This window comes from Lissotriton vulgaris, chromosome 7 (genome assembly GCF_964263255.1).
Source record: "Lissotriton vulgaris chromosome 7, aLisVul1.2, whole genome shotgun sequence".
NCBI lineage: Eukaryota > Metazoa > Chordata > Amphibia > Caudata > Salamandridae > Lissotriton > Lissotriton vulgaris.
This window is the reverse complement of record NC_141695.1, coordinates 351019756-351037212: the sequence shown is the minus strand read 5'-3', so window position 1 is coordinate 351037212 and position 17457 is coordinate 351019756. Positions and strand designations below refer to the sequence as shown.

Genomic DNA, 17457 nt, shown 5'->3' with positions numbered 1-17457 from the left:
CTCTTGGGCAGGGTATTGCTTTGAAACTTATACTACAGGTGGAAAAACTGCAGTATCTGTCAGCAGAAAAGGTTACTTACCTGTGGTAACAATCTGTCTGGTGGATACTCATTTACCTGCAGGTTCCTGACCTGTAGAACAATTCTGTGCATCAGACAGGATCCGTAAAACATCAGAAGTTTCAGTTTGTCTACAAAGAACAGATTTATTCAAAGATGTTCACCGACAAGTGTGCACACTGAGCCCATCTTTGAATGGTTCCTTGTATGGGTTAATAAAAACCAGCAGTATGTATGAAACATTTTAAAAGAGAAACATTTAATTTCCAATAGAGACTCAACAGTACAAGGGACTTCATTTTTCATTGTTTGAGTTATTACAACTAGTGTCCATAATTAAAAACTGAAATTGGCCAGATTAACAATAAAAATATATTTATGAAGATTAAAGGAGAAAGAACAAATTTTTAAGAAACCAGGGACACATAGGGCTTACCTACTGAGAAAGGTAGGTTAAGGAATTGGACAATATAAAGGTGCATAGTCCGATAAAATGTATACAATTGATAAGTATGATCACCGTTTCAAAATCATAATGTGCTTCTTTGGACCGTAAAGCATACTCACAGATAAAGATGCCTACAGTGTAATTAAACTCAAGCTGGGTGACCTTACCAGCACACTTTGAAGGTAAAGTGGACCAGGTTCCCTTTCTGAAAGATATCACTAACAGAAAATTCCAAAACTCCAGCAGATATCCCAACAACAATTTACACCAGTTTTTAGAAACTGTGGGTCTATAAAGGAAACATTATCCAACAAGCATTTACAATGCAATGGTCTCGGCATTGTTAAAGTTAGAGCTATTGGCATTGATCAAGACATTTTTATTTTGGTTTTTAAAACATAAATAAATGGCATTGTCATTTACAATGCCAATAGCTTAATCTCGCAAATGAGACCTACTACATTTGCACCCACACAGAGCCAGCCAGCCACACACAGAGCCAGCCAGCCAGCCACACACAGAGCCAGCCAGCCAGCCACACACACACACACACACACAGAGAGCCAGCCAGCCAGCCAGCCAGCCACCCACACACACACACAGAGCCAGCCACCCACACACACACAGAGCCAGCCACCCACACACACAGAGCCAGCCAGCCACCCACACACACAGAGCCAGCCAGCCACCCACACACGCACCTACCTACCTACCTACCTACAGAGCCAGCCAGCCACCTACACACACACACAGAGCCAGCCAGCCAGCCACCTACACACACACACACAGAGCCAGCCAGCCACCTACACACACACACACACAGAGCCAGCCAGCCACCTACACACACAGAGCCAGCCACCCACCTACACAGACCCACCTACACACAGAGCCAGCCACCCACCTACCTACACAGACCCACCTACACACACAGAGCCAGCCACCCACCTACCTACACAGACCCACCTACACACACAGAGCCAGCCACCCACCTACCTACACAGACCCACCTACACACACAGAGCCAGCCACCCACCTACCTACACAGACCCACCTACACACACAGAGCCAGCCACCCACCTACCTACACAGACCCACCTACACACACAGAGCCAGCCACCCACCTACCTACACAGACCCACCTACACACACAGACCCACCTACACACACAGAGCCAGCCACCCACCTACCTACACAGACCCACCTACCTACACAGACCCACCTACACACACAGAGCCAGCCACCCACCTACCTACACAGACCCACCTACACACACAGAGCCAGCCACCCACCTACCTACACAGACCCACCTACACACAGAGCCAGCCACCCACCTACACAGACACACAGAGCCAGCGACCCACCTACACAGACCCACCTACACACACAGAGCCACAGACCCACCTACACAGACCCACCTACACAGACCCACCTACACAGACCCACCTACACAGACCCACCTACACAGACCCACCTACACAGACCCACCTACACAGACCCACCTACAAAAAAAAGCTACAAACAGAGCCCACACATCCAACAATAGGCATGGATGCAGCATGTATGCACCGCCACAACCCACTGCCAGAGAATCAGTATTACCATAAACCGTAGCAACAAATAACTGCACAGTAAACCATTCAACCTTTAGCAGCCCCTCCCCCGCAGAGTCCACTGGTTGTCTCACATCTGCTGCTCCAAGGTGTACAAGAGGTCATGCGGAGAACTAAAGGGAGCCTGCCATGTAACAGGGTGGAAAGCACCAATGAGGGGGCGGGGTTCACGAACTAATACCTACTGCACGAAACCAGGAGTCCCGTTGGTAGAGATCAAAGCAGAAAGGGACCCCGCCCCCTCAACCTCCACCCCCCCCCCCCCAATCCAATGGTAATAAGGCGCTTTGCTAAAATCAAATCCAAGCCTATAAATCTAGAGCAGCCCTCATACTTTGCTGGACGTGGGAACAGCCCCACAAACAAGTCACCGGTGAATGCAGAATATGGCGTTCAGTGATGTCATTAATATAGTCAATCTCCCCCCAAGAGCCGGAGGCGCTCACAATCCCACATTCGATGCAACAGCTCTGCCCCCTTCGCCCCACACCGGGACAGCTGAGGCTCCAGGGTATATTTTAGTAATCCTGCCTGGTGTAAGAAGTGCCCTGGGACAAGAAAAAAATGAATCCAAACCTAGAGAACTTGCTCCAATATTTTCCAGCAGTCAGATCACTAATCAATATACCAATGCCCACCACCCACTGGCATCGACAAGGGGACATTGATAACCCTACTGAGCACCACATGCAGACTCAAACCCGCCCTATGTGTGCCTTGCATGTACTCTTCCTCAGCCATTAAAAGCACTTGCTTCACAATACTACCACATATTAAAGTGATCGAATCGTTACTTTGCCTTTGGTTTTCGAGGCCGCTGCTGAGCAGTCAGCAGCACAGGCTGCTGCTTATGGGTGGACTCGACTGAGCAGCGCCTCAGTAGGTGGGGGGGGCAAAACTGGGCAAACTGGTCTGATCGGCATTTGACTGACTCCTCAAGGGGAAAGACTTCTGCGCCAAGGAGGAACAGACACTGGCTGGCAAAAAAAAAAAAATAATAATTCTCAACTGTGATTTGTAGCTTCTATAGGGACCTCACCCACGCATTTGGGCACTGCGTCCACCTAACTTTAAATATTTTATGGACCGGCACAAATTAAGCACTGGAAGGAATAGAATTTTACGTCACTGGTGCTGCACAGAATGACAACTCTTATCAGCATAGGAACACAGAAAGCACAAAGAACAAGCGGAGTGACCAGGCAGAGAGATGTAATATGTCATTGAGAAAGACAGCGAGGTATAAAGTCAAAGAATCTAGAGGGCGAGAGAGTGAACTTTAGACCAAGGTTGAGGGAAAGTGCACAGATCAAGAGAGACTGCGGAACACAAGTAAGAGAGAGTAAGAGGGAGAACGAGGCATCATGGAGCAGTGACGGACAAAAAAAGCACTCACCTGAGGACGACTTTTTCCAGCGGTGGTCAGCCTGAAATGGCTGCCGCAAAGCTCCAACATTTTCAGCAGTTGAGTGACAGATGACGTCACGGCTTAAAAACTGCAAAAGACACGCCCCTGAATCGCAAAAAGACGGGGCTTGAACAGCGTGACGCCCCTCTCCTCCAATGGCTGTCCTCCGTTTACGAAGCCAGCCAATGGAGAAGAGGGGCGGGTTCAAGCCCCACTGTAACCAAAACCTAAAATCTCGGACTCTGCCCACTGCTTACGCAGTGCGACGCAGGCCAAGACCTAAAAAGCAGCATCTCCTTACCATTTCCTAAGTTTTTCACAACAGAACCTGAAGATTTACTGTTCAATAAAGTCAAATCAAGAAAAGAGGTCAACCTTACTCAGCAACAACCGCCTGCCAACTGATGGCAAAGCAAAGCTACTTTAATCCTAAAAGCATTCTAGCAATTAATCATGCTTTGAAGTGTGTTAGCCACAGTGCCTAAAGCCAATTTTCATAAGAAACCATGGAGTAATACATTATCCTATATGACCGTTATCACCCTAACATGCTATAAATTATTTTTATTTACATCTACAAAAAAATACTGTATACAGAATATAGACTACCATTGTGTCAAAGTATATATGTACATACAGATGTATCATTGACTCCACATCTAGATACCTTGACAACGTAGTGCGATATTTTAATACCTCAAAATAAAAATTTATGTTTAACCTTAAAACCCACCCAGAAAGTTTCTCCTTGTGACACATTTTCCAAATATACAGTATAGTTTGCAAGTGACAGGAGTGCCTCTCAAACACAGAAGCACACCTTCGGGAGGATCAGATTCTCATTTGTTTACCAGACAATCTGCAGCAAACCTGCTCAGGAAGATTTCTCTGTATGAGACAGGTGTGCCAGGGAAACTCACGCCCCATCATTTCAATACAGGGAGGAATGACCTAGATATTAAATTACAGTTTTGCATTTAAATAGGGATGGAGTCAAAGCCAAGAAAGCATTCTCTTGCTAGCCGTGATTGATGTCATTTTTCACTTCTCAAGAATGCAGACATTCGTGCTAGGAAACCACAGGTCTAAGCGGTAGTCCTATTAGTAAACAGTGTTATCCAAGTCAATGATATTTCATTGATTGTGGAAAATATATTCGTAATATTGATTTTGCACTGCCGAATTTTATGATACTGACGTGCTGGTGAACTACACTGCTGCAACTGGTGCTCAACCTGCTGACATATCTTATAGTTCTGTCTACAGTGACTAACCAACCTTATCAGCGAATTAAACTTTGCTACACTACTGCAAAAAGCACAAACGGTAGAAGGCCGGATTTCCATACTCAGTCTGGAACTATTCAGGGAAGATCTTTCTCTAATGTTAGGCCCTTAGATTACAGCAACAGTTTAATCATAAAGCAGCAAAACAATGACTAGATTGCAAATGCCATCACAACGATACAAGAAATGCATTCCTTGAGACTTTCTGGGACATGAGGCTCTTCCCAACCATGTCTGTACACACATAATGACACCATATAATATGTATGCACATAGGACAAGTCGTCATAGACGCTCAGTGTTACACCAGTCAGCGCGCACAGAACCCACTGGCTCAATTCAACAAAGTATCCCCCCCATCACGCCAAATTCTACACATTCAAAGCATAGACAAAACACAGAGCGGTTAACCATACATCACATAAACTCAAAGATACCTTGATCGGATTTAACACAAAATCTGTCCGCTCACCACTCATATTCAAAGTCTCTAAACTTCCCCATCATACTACTAAACTTTGCAGGCGACAACACAAACTGTCACACTTGCAATCTTCCACCAGGAAAACACACAACCTCAGAAAGACAGCACATTCTAACACACCCAGCCTAACACTGCAATGCATTGTACTGCAATACACTACACTGCAATGCACCTAAGTCAGTCACATGTAAAACGCACCTAGTCTCACAGCCTTTGGAAGCTACACCAAAAAAGTCGGGACTTCTTTCAAACACAAGGAAGACTGTCTCCAGTAAAAGTGTACTGAAAAGTTACTGGCACAGCACAATCAAATACTCGAGTAGTCCAGCTATACAACTCCTGACTAGAATACATTAGCAGGCACGGAGTACTAGACCACAAAACGCTAGAGCTACACCAAACACTACCATTCAAACTAAAACACCGGCCAACTACATACATTACAATGGAATAAAAATACTTCAATCTCACAAATGAACTCCAACTCTTGTACGATACAACTGACAGATCCTAACATTTGTTCAGAATGCGACTCAGACAAAAGTTGTGGTGATCACCAACAACACCAAGGGGTACAACACTTGTACATATTTTCACTCCACAGGGTGCTACACTAAGGTATTTCCCCATACAACTTCTAATGACAAGGTGCTGCTCTTTCCCCCAATTCACACAAAACCAACACCAACGTGCAGTCCAATCATCTCTCTAGATGAGGTGCTACTCTTCCCAACAACCGCAACATTTGGACACACAAGTATATGTCTCCACAACATGGAAATAGATACTACACTCTTCTCCAAACTGCTAACTATATACCATGTGGAGTCAGAGCAAGAGATTAACCTTCCCAACCCATCTTACAGTACTAAGCATTCAGCACACCACAAATATCAACATTAACTGCAGTTCCCACACAGTGGGTGTCCACTTGCACGAAAACCGCCGTTTACCAACTTAATAAACCGCAGTTTGTGGGGGAACAAGGTACATTTCTTAACAAAATCACATAATGCAAACTCCATGAATGCCAAATTAACCCCAATGATTAACTCAATTTGGCATTTTAACTCTACAAATGCCAGGAAGGTTATATTTTGACTTCAGGACACTGTATATCTTCAAACATCGGACCCATTTATTTCTGGTATGTCTTTGGACGAGTCCTACTTCTCTCTCCAACCAGTCCTACTTCTCTCTCCAACTTTCTCTGATCATTCTGCTCTGGGTGCATTAAAATAACTCAATTTCCGAAGGTTTGGAATAGCACATGCCATGGTCATCTTAACTAAGGTATCCTACTGGGCAGTCACCAACACCACTCTTTGTCACGGCTGAATGCATTACTGCATGATGCCTCACCTCAGTTTAAAACTTCGCTCAGTTTGCATCTTGTCAAACCTCGCCACCATCCTCACTGGGCTCCTGCTGCCTAGCAGCAAGTGCTGACATCTTCTGGTACCAAATAATGGTAGATTTGAGGCTGGGCATCCCCAAACTAGTCCGGCAGAGTCACAGGGACGTCTTCGTTCTCCTCGGCCAGGTATGGTTCCCAGCTGAAACCTGGGCCTTGCTGTATTTTCACATAGGTCCTTTAGGAACCTTTGCCTAATGACGTAGTTAGAGGGAAGGCTCTTCATACAAGTGTCTGAAGGCATTCAGGTAGGAGACAAGTTATTTACAATGAACGGTAACACAGGACACTACAGAGTACATCTAAAAATAAATAATCAAATTTTCATTGTTCACCTCTGGTGATAAGGGAACTCCCACAAGGAAAAGGCATACCGTCCTAAAGGGCCAGGGCTTGGCCTCTTCGAACAGAGCCATATTGGGTGCTATAAACAAAGAGGACCCTAATAGAATTCTATGGTTTTGCGTTTTCTATTCTGTATGCTTTAGCACTGCACAGAGAACTCAGACGATTATGCCTAAATTAGAGTGGCCCTAGTTTGGCATACTCCAGCCTGCATATTATAAAGTGTGACAATGGCTGAGCCACCGAGTCCTGCCTCTGCTGGAAGAACAAAGCCAAAGTGAAATGAATTTCTGTGTTAAAGAATGACTGGCAGAAGGTTTGGTTAGATCCACTTTCCAAGAACACCTTCCACGTCTTCCTTCTGCTAATCTCACCATCTCTCAGCAAAGTTGCCGACCAGCCAGTAGCCAGGTTCTATGGAAAAGCTACTTGTGACTTCCTCTGATCTAATCCCAGGATATAGTATTGAGTGAGAAGAGGAAGTCCCTTAAAGCTTGTACAAGCACTGGACTTCAATAGGTGAGCTTCAGTAAATCAGCCCTAGTTACTGAAAAATGTGCAGCACTGTAGCGGCCGAAAATCATAAGACAACAAGCATTTACAATGCAATGGTCTTGGCATTATTAAAAGGTAGAGCTATTGGCATTGCTCATGACTTTTATCTTAAATAAATGGCATTGTCATTTACATTGCCATTAGGTTGATCGCTCGCAAATGCATGACCTATTGCATTTACACCCACACAGAGCCACAAAGCCACCTACACACAGAGCCACCCACACAGCCCTCCCCACACTCCGAGCCCCCCCCCCCCCACAGAGCAACACACACTTACAAAAAAGCACAAAGTCTTCATACAAAAAATATAATCATGGTACATCAGCTATAAAATAAGTTTCTTTACCTCAGTGTGTTGATTCATGCATTTTTGTAAATTCCTACAACCTACTGCCACTGTTCTGACAAGGGCAGGGCCAAATAAATGACATTATGAAATCATGTGATATTGTTTAGCAAGGTATTCCCAACCTGAACCCTGTATTTAAAAAAAAAAAAGTAAATTGCACTTTAAAAAACTAACTTCTTGCTTATTTTATGTAAAAAAATTATATCAAAATATAGTTTTGATGAGATTTGCGCCTCACTGAACTCACTTAACAATGGCAGAGGTATTTATTTAAGTCCTGTGGAGTGCGACGTTGCCGCCAAAGTACCACAGAGTGAAAATCCCAGACAATAGAAGCAGAATATAAGAACTGAAAGTTGACCTGCAGTGAGCACTGCCACTAAAGTACTAAAAATAAACCAAGCTATGGCCATGCTTCGAATGACAAATTAAAATCTGGGACCAGGGCGACTTGCGGGATTATCTTTCAGATGTGTAAACCATGTGTATATGAAAACTTTTCAGGAAAACGTAGCCTAAAAGCTGAAATAAATCGAGAGCCATCCACTTAAAAAAAACTGATGTGACAAGTGGCATTTCGCAGCAAAAATCTAAATCCGAAACCATTGATCATGGGCAAGCACTGTTGATAGCTGGCACTTGCTTTGTGCTGCTAGATTACATTACTTTATGTCACCTGACGTCACTGGCACCTAAAAGTCAGAGTGACCGGGTATTAGGGTGGGGTGAACATTATTTCTGTGAAGTGCACAGAGGATGTGCTAGTTCGGTTCACACTCTCATACGAGGGGGAGGGGCGAGCCACTCCGGCCCTGCATGCAGCAGGCACCAGGCATGCTGCTGTGGCTCCAGATGGCGCCTGCCTCCGCAGCTCACCTGACACACTGGGTGGGGGTCAAACAGAAGCCATGCCTCTTCGCCGTAGGATCTTCCATCTGATGTCCACTAGGAGCTAGAGGAATGCATGTTGACAAGAGTGTATTCAGTAGATGTCAATCTAAAATCATTGTTAGTCATGCAGATACGATGCCCATGATCGCAACCCCTTTCAGAGGCTGCTCCATCACTACTCAACCAGAGTACATGCAGATACGATGCCCATGATCGCAACCCCTTTCAGAGGCCGCTCCATCACTACTCAACCAGAGTACAAAGTGTGGACAGAGCTATTCCAAACCACGAAAATGCTTGTAGTAAGGGGCAAGACCCAACGGAAGTATATACGGTACACAACACGCAGCAACCACACATTTCCACAAACTCCGCGATGGCTCTTTATTTCATAAAGTTGACATGTTCGATAATATTACATGTGTCCACAAAAGTAAGCTGTGTCCCTTACACGCCCCGAGTCTGGCAAAACTCATAATATCCCTGTGCCTTAAAAAACACAACCTGGCCTTGTAATGCAACTGGTGCTCATGTAAAGCGGTCCAATACCGTCAGATCAAGTTCGCGGTGTATTAAACTGCAAAAAGAATACATAAGGGACACAGCCCAAGATTTTTTTTAAATGAGGCAAGCCACTGAAAATGGTAGAATTAACGTAGGAGCGCGCTTTCCTGATTGAGTAGCCTGAGTAGCTTGCACCAAAGCTCCCAACTCCACGCGTGCAGGCAGGCGCCCAGTGTGTTTCCAGATTCCATTCCAGAAGCTTTTATGTACAGCATAAACGATCAAAAACTGAACACATTTAATTATTTCGTTGTAGGCAGCGCATAGTTTGGCGGACTCAGGCAAGTTCATACAGGTGTGAAGGGGGCGTGATGTCCACAAGTAGCCTCACACAAAGAAAGAGGTGCCATGTGTGAAGAAATCGGTGGGGGTCTGATTAGCACAGCCTCGGGGGGGGGGGGGGGGGGGTGGATGGGAGGGGGAGGAAGGCTCACTTTTGCCGGAGTAGCCTCACGTACGGAAAGAGGTGCCCTGTATAATGAAATCGGTGGGGGTCAGATGAGCACTGCCTTGCTGTGGAAAAGGAATTGTCTTGAGGGCAGTGCGCTGTTAAAAAAGCCTTGTGGTGAGAATGAAAAGGAGCGGCGCCCCTCCCCCGCAACCCTTGCATCCTGAGTCACAACGCTGCTGCCATCCCTGCATCCGCACTTCCATGGAGTCACTGCACCTCCATTCCACGCCAATTAGCCCCCGCCACCCCCTAACCAAGTGCATCTCTCCTTCAAACCGCACCTGTCCACTCCACACCGCCGCCCCCTGGCACCTATTATTGGGCACCCCCACTCCACGCCGTTTACAATTTGCACCCCTTCAAGCCGCACCTGCCCTTCCCCACACCCCTTACATCCCCACTTCACGCCAAGCCCCCCCCCCCCCCCAACCACTTGCATCTCAACTCCAAGCTGCCCCTCCCCTCCGACACCCACTCGCATCCCCTCCCCGGTTGCCAGGGGCTGTGTAAATGGTATTTAAAGGAATTGAATTTCTGGTAATCTTCGTTAAAAGCATCATCTCGCCAAGAGAAAGAATAGCAGCTTCAATGGGATTTCCACAGCACTTACTTTTGGGAGCTGTGGGCAGGAGGGTTGTCAATAACTTGCACACGCTGCTTTCTGATGTTTATTTTCAGTGTGTACAGGGCTCTAGCGGTTTTAGGCCCAGCCTCACCAAGAATGCTGCCAAGATGGAGGCCCAATATCCAGTCAGCAGTAGGCATGCAAGACCACCACGCAGCTTTTATAACTATCAATTATCGCCATGCCACGAGGATGATATGTAAGCCCATGCATAGCACAAAAGACTACAAGTCCCAGCATGCATTCTGCTGCTAGATGAAAACGCAGAACAGCTACCTGGAATAGAATAATAAATCCTGTTTCCCTACAGTCACTGTCCACCCACCATGTTTACACAAATGTGTAACATGGGGGAACACGTGTATGTAATATATACTTTGTTGGTTACCATTAATTGTTTACTGTTAACACAATGCCTGTAGAAGAGATGACAAAACAGTGGCGACCAGCGAAGAGCACAGAAGAAAGTGACTATCTGAAAAGACCGCAGTACAAATGTGAAGATCTGCCAAGGCACACTAAGCCACATTGTTGCAAGGGGAAGCCCTCTACATTTTTGCAACTTTACAATGTTGCGATGTTGAAAGGCGGTGCTTTGTGGACAGCACGCGCACAGCTATAACGCAAGCTTTTGGAGGAAAGAACCGGTTGCATGCAAGGAGTAAGAAGCGTTACCTAAATGGAATTGCAATTCAGTACACAAACTTCTTCCTGTGCTTGGCCATCACATTTAGACTTGATAACATCACAACTCTTTCGCCTCTTCCTGTTTGGCAGCATGTGACTATAGCCCATGTGACTGTCACGACTGGGCGGGGCAGAGACGCCTCTGTGGGCGGAGAGAGGGCTGCAGGAATCTTCAAAGTCTCTCATTCCAGTGTAAGAAAGACGTGACGCATCCTCTTTCATCTCACGGTTCCAAGGGGGCGGGGCTGCAGGATTCTTGGCTAAATGGTGCTTTAATCAGCATTTAAGTGGAACAGTTCCACATTCTATCAATTGTAAACAAATACGTTTCTTTTTAATGAAGAGTAAGGGAGTTTGTAAGCATCCAATTTCCATTTGTAAGCTTTCAAAGTTTGGTAGTTAAGGGAATCGCACGTCTTGTTTTCCTATTACAAGTAGTACTACTTGTTATTTATGTATTTATAAAAGTTCAGAGAGTACTTATGTACTGCACAGCGCGTCCATCTGTATTCTGAGGTTGACGGGTCTATTGGGACTTTACTCGAAGTTAGAGTACTCCAATGTGCCCTACGTCATTGTACATCTATACACGTAGTTAGATTACATCCAATGTGCACTACTACATACGGGGCAAAAAAAAAAAAATGAAGGGTTGCACTGGAGCAAACCTGGTGGTGCCTGTTGGCACTGATTTTCACAGAAAGATACGGCCCTCATTTTATTAACTAAAAAATGTTTGCACGGGACGCCTCTGAAGCTGGTTAGAGCACATCCTAAATAAACTCGCAAATCGTTCCGCCTATGCAGCTTAAAGATGCACTGAGATTTTAAGATATGTCCGTCCCCCAGTGTAAAAGGCTGTAATTTCTGGTAATCTTCGTTAAAAGCATCATCTCTCCAGGAGAATGGCTTCAATGCGATTTCCACAGCACTTGGGAGCTGTGGGCAGGAGGGTTGTCAATAACTGGCACACGCTGCTTTCCGATGTTCATTTTCGGTGTGTACAGGGCTCTAGAGGTTTTAGGCCCAGCCTCACCAAGAACGCTGCCAAGATGGAGGCCCAATGTCCAGTCAGCAGCAGGCACGAGAGACCACCGCGCGGCTATTACTAAGCGCAGCGGGGTAAAGAGTCCCAGGAATTAAGTAGGCTTAAATGTCAGCGTAGACACAGGAGAAATTGATGTTTTATCGCAGCACACACAACGGACACAAGAGGGGATTGCGAACCGGTAAGTGTGCACTGCTCAGTCAGAAAGTTCTGGTTTCATGTTTGTACACTCGTTAACATCAAAACAGTCAACATGTTTACACAGTATATATAGCGCTCCGCTCCAACTCTCAGTCAACCAAGCGCAGCATCTAAATACGGCAGATACTTTGACCTCGAATGAGGTTCAAGCCAGACACAGGAGCGCACAGTGCGAACTCACAGGAACTGTTGCAGGGTGACTACCTCGCTCTGTTCGGGAGCCCTGGCTGAAGCAGAGGAGAGCTCATCCGTAAGGGGCCGTTGGGGGAAGCTGCTGAGATTAGCGGCTGCGAGTGCCGTGGAAGCTGGAAGCACTACCCAGTTAAGTATCACAGCACTACTGTCACACAAACTCAGCCATGATAACTAGAGATAAGTAACAGGAGGCATGACCCTTACGCACAAGAAAGGTAAGCTCTGGCGAACCCGCATAGGTGGGGGGCCCGTCATTCCCACGCAGGCGGCTGGCGGTCTTCGGCAGAGTCCTGGCCCGGGCAGGGACAGAGCAGGCAAAGGGGGTGCGTCACCACTCGAGCGGGGAGGGAGGCAGAGAGAGCCAGGATTAAACATCGGAGGGAGAGAGCAGGGGCAGGGAAACGGTCTGTCGGGCAGAAATGTCTGCCGCAAAGCTCCGCAAATTTCGGATTCGGGGGCGTGTTTGGCCGTCCCTAAAAGGGGCAGGGCTTAAAAGTGGCAAGAACAGCACCAACACACCCCTGAATCCGAAAGAGACGGAGCTTCTTTCGAGGGACGCCTTTCCTCCAATGGCTGGCCTCAGTCTAGGAAGCCAGACAATGGAGGAGAGAGGCGGGTTCAAGCCCCCTTACGGAAAGTCATAAAATATCTAACTTCCGGCTGGCAAGCCAGCCGTCGGTCCGAGACCTAAAAAGGCCATGACAACAAACCACAGGATAAAACACCAGTTGCAGGAAGATTCTTTGATCCTCTTCAACTGGTATCTTGTTAAAAAGGCAAATAAAAGACAAGGATTAAATACAGTCCTACAAACAAGGATTAGCGTCTATTTTTTTTTATTAAACTTTTATATAGGACTGTTATACCACAGCAAGTACCCAGTAATAAAACAAGGCAAAATCCATGCAATAAGAAGCAGAGTATTTTATTTCTAGTCCTGCCCTCTTCACAAACTGTAGTACCTGCAGTAGGACGTAGATTAAAGCTTTCTTGGAAAATAAGAAGCAAATATTTGTTCCGTGAGGCTTCGGTCAAACTCCAAACAAAGGAAATTGCAAGCTTCATTTGTTTCTTTTACTTGAGAAAAGGACTAGGAAGTTTATTTCCACAACTCGACAGAAAGGACCATTCTGGCTTTTAACCAGCAGCAAACCTTTTAAACTCTACCTGCTACATCAGAATTACCACTGCCCAAGGGCATAACACAGCAGTACTCAGAAGGTACGAGTTTCTACTTTAGGATACATTTTCAAATGGTTAGGTTGCAAGCTAAATAGGAGAGCATACACATTTTCTATGGATGTCTTGTGTAGCTTTTCGTACCAAATGAATTGCCTGTCTGTATAAAGACTTCATATCAGAACTCAGTGCTTTGAAATGGAAACCTAGAAGTGCAGGTACTCTTTTTAAGCACTGCTCCAGACTACCACAGCCCAATCAAGCCCTTGGTCCATAACCTGCCGAGGTTGGTGATGAAAGGTCCTGGAAAATAAATTAGCATAGTATTTCTCCTGTCCGGTTTGTTGGCTAGAGCCAGTTAATTTATGGCAACAGTGAAATCTGTTCCTTGGAAGCAGTCTGAATGGTAGCAAGAAACCAGTTGATAGTAGTGCTGGTATCCCTCCATTACCATCAGCTAAAACCATCAACACAAATAAACTAACTTTAATATTGGTGACCAGTGAAAGCCCTTTCGGACCCAGCGGCGCTGCACCAGCAACTGCTGCCTCCTCTCATCTTCACCCATTTACTCTTTTTGCAACCTTATTTGGCTCACTGTTTTTTCCACTTTCACCTTCCCCCGATACTTTTGTCTGCTATTCCCCCCCCGATACTTTTGTCTGCTATTCCCCCCCGATACTTCATTCCTCCTGTTTCCCCCCCCCTCGATACTTTTGCCGCCTGTTTCCCCCCCCCGATACTTTATTCCTCCGGTTTCCCCCTTCGATACTTTTGCCGCCTGTTTCCCCCCCTCAATACTTTTGCCGCCTGTTTCCCCCCTCAATACGTTTGCCGCCTGTTTCCCCCCTCAATACTTTTGCCGCCTGTTTCCCCCCCTCGATACTTTTGCCTCTCTTTTTCTCCCTTCAATACTTTTGCCGCCTGTTCCTCCCCACCCCTCCCCCGATACTTTTGCCGCCTGTTTCCCCCTCGATACTATTTCCTCTTGTTTCCCCCCCGATACTTTTGCCGCCTGTTTCCCCCCCCCTCGATACTTTTGCCGCCTGTTTCCCCCCCTCGATACTTTTGCCGCCTGTTTCCCCCCCTCGATACTTTTGCCGCCTGTTTCCCCCCCTCGATACTTTTGCCGCCTGTTTCCCCCCTCGATACTTTTGCCGCCTGTTCCTCCCCACCCCTCCCCGATACTTTTGCCGCCTGTTTCCCCCTCGATGCTATTTCCTCTCGTTTCCCCCTCGATACTATTTCCTCTCGTTTCCCCCCCGATACTTTTGCCGCCTGTTTCCCCCCCCTCGATACTTTTGCCGCCTGTTCCCCCCCCTCGATACTTTTGCCGCCTGTTCCCCCCCCTCGATACTTTTGCCGCCTGTTCCCCCCCCTCGATACTTTTGCCGCCTGTTCCCCCCCCTCGATACTTTTGCTGCCTGTTCCCCCCCCTCGATACTTTTGCCGCCTGTTCCCCCCCCCCTCGATACTTTTGCCGCCTGTCCCCCCCCAGATACTTTTGCCGCCTGTTCTCCCCCCCATGCTTTTGCCGCCTGTTTCCCCCCCGATGCTTTTGCCGCCTGTTCCCCCCCCTTGATGTTTTTGCCGCCTGTTCCCCCCCCCCCTCGATGTTTTTGCCGCCTGTTCCTCCCCACCCCTCCCCCCCCCCCCGATTCTTTTGCCGCCTGTTTCTGCTCACGGTTGCCACCATTCTCCAAGTACTTTTGCTGCTTACTTTGTCACCTTTGTTGCTCTCTTGACCACCGGACCCCCTCCCCTCCCAACACCCTCTCCGACATTCACCCATTTCCCAACTCCCCGCTACTTACCTATCTTACCAGCCCCAGACACCGCAACAAACACTGCCACCACGCCGACCCATGCTTCATAGTAAAAATGTAAATTGATACTTGTATAGCGCACTACTCACCCGCAAGGGTCTCAAGGCGCTTGTACGAATACTGCTGTGGAACCCATCCTGGCTTTCCATGTGAGGCGTCCACTCCTGGGCACCCCCAAGGTGGAGCCCAGGCATCCTTAGCGTTGTGGGGGCCGTTGGAGATTAAGCAAGCTATTGCCCAGAGTGGGACTATGATTAAAATAGGCACCAAGGCGAAAATTATCAGGTCCATGGAATTTTGAGCCCAAGACCCGCCGAGGCAGGAATTTAACCCTGGTCCCGGGCCAGACCTCTGCATCAGACCACTGCCACAGCACACATACCAGCTGACCGACCTGCCCCACCCCAAAAAAAAAAAACACCAACTGGCATGTGCCCACCCTAACAAGACTGCAAGGATAAACGCACGGGGGGGGGGGGATCATGGGTAGCTATGGGGCATCTTGGCATGGTAACGTATATGGCTCTTGTGCGGCTCCCACAAGCTGCCGCTTATAGGAAAGTAGGGATACTGACTCGCTGCACATGGCAAGTGCGCAAAGGAGGGGCTGCAAGCCTAATATATAGTAAAGTTGGGGAATGTGTAGAGTTTCCATACATATAGAATGTATGATCGGGATAAAGCATTTACTGAAGTGAAAGCTGGGATCCTTCTTGCACCAACTTTGGGACATTTCAATGTCAGAGCGAAAACTTACATTACAACTGAGGCGAGTGCAGTAGTATTGGTGCAGTATTAACCCAAATTAATGATGGAAAAGAGAGAATTATTGGATTTGCTTCTAGGAGGCTTCAAGGATCTGAAACATCGTACTCAGTCATTGAGAAGGAAGCTTTGGCTTGCTCTTGGCGTCAGGATTCGATGTGTGCCTGCCTGAGTATAGTATGGGACTACGTCTCCCAGGATTCCATCGGTCTGAACTGAGTGGGAGCGGCCATATAGTCACGTGAGAGACCGGGTGCTGTGCACGTGATTTTGTTTTTTGCTGGAACTTAAGTGGTGGGGGACGCCTATGTCTCCCGTGTTGTCTGTGGAGAAGAAACTTTCTGCTTTCCTGAAGTAACCTGCAGCGTTACGTTCCTCTAGCAGTGTTCGCATTAAGCCAACGGAGTGTTTCAGGCGGGAAGTAGTGCATTCGGTCGGAACGAGAGACGCAGGATTGCCCCCTCTCGTGACCGCAGATTGTAACGCGGGTATTGTGCAGGTTCGAGAGACGCTGGATTTGACCCCTCTCGGCTTGTGCTTATATCCAAGGATCTGGTGCATTTGGTCCGGTGTGGGAGACGCAGGATTGCCCCCTCCCTCAGCTGGAGCGATTGTCTACTTTGGCTGGCGCCGAGTACCCATTTGGGGTTCTGGAACATTGGCAGAGTAAAAACCGACCAAAGTGGTAACAGAGTTCCCCATCTGGGAACTTCGGAGGTTAAAGGAAGCGCCAGCGTCACATTCTGGTAAGAGAGTCTCGTTCCTATTGATTTCTCTCTCCCAGTTCTGTTTTTTCCCCAGTTAGTGGCGTTGGAACTATTTATCGAGTTAGCACAGATTGCTGGCTGGCCTTCGGCTGTTTCTTGGAGACGCTTGAACTGTTTACACTTGAACGGTTTTTATTTTCTTTTTTTTGCACGTTATTGCTTAGTATCCGGAAGGGCTTTCCTGGTTACTGGAATTTACATAAAAAAAGGGGCGAGAACATATAGTATGTATGTGTGGTAGTCAGGGGTTTTCTATAGGAAAGCGTAAGGAAGGATACCAGTGTAACGAAGGGCTCT

The 17457-nt window shown here is 47.0% G+C and overlaps 1 protein-coding gene across 5 annotated transcripts in view; it reads right to left on the bottom strand.

The window, feature by feature from the left end:
• Window positions 1–17457, bottom strand: part of LOC147701569 (GTPase KRas-like) — a 233455-nt gene that overhangs the window by 179987 nt on the left and 36011 nt on the right. The window contains exon 1 of one of the 5 annotated variants that reach the window (XM_086930236.1): window positions 11168–11264. The exons of the other annotated variants lie outside the window; for them this stretch is intronic. The gene's annotated coding sequence lies outside the window, so the exon portion shown is untranslated. Of the gene's footprint in view, window positions 1–11167; window positions 11265–17457 lie in introns of those variants that run through there. 5 annotated transcript variants of the gene reach the window in all.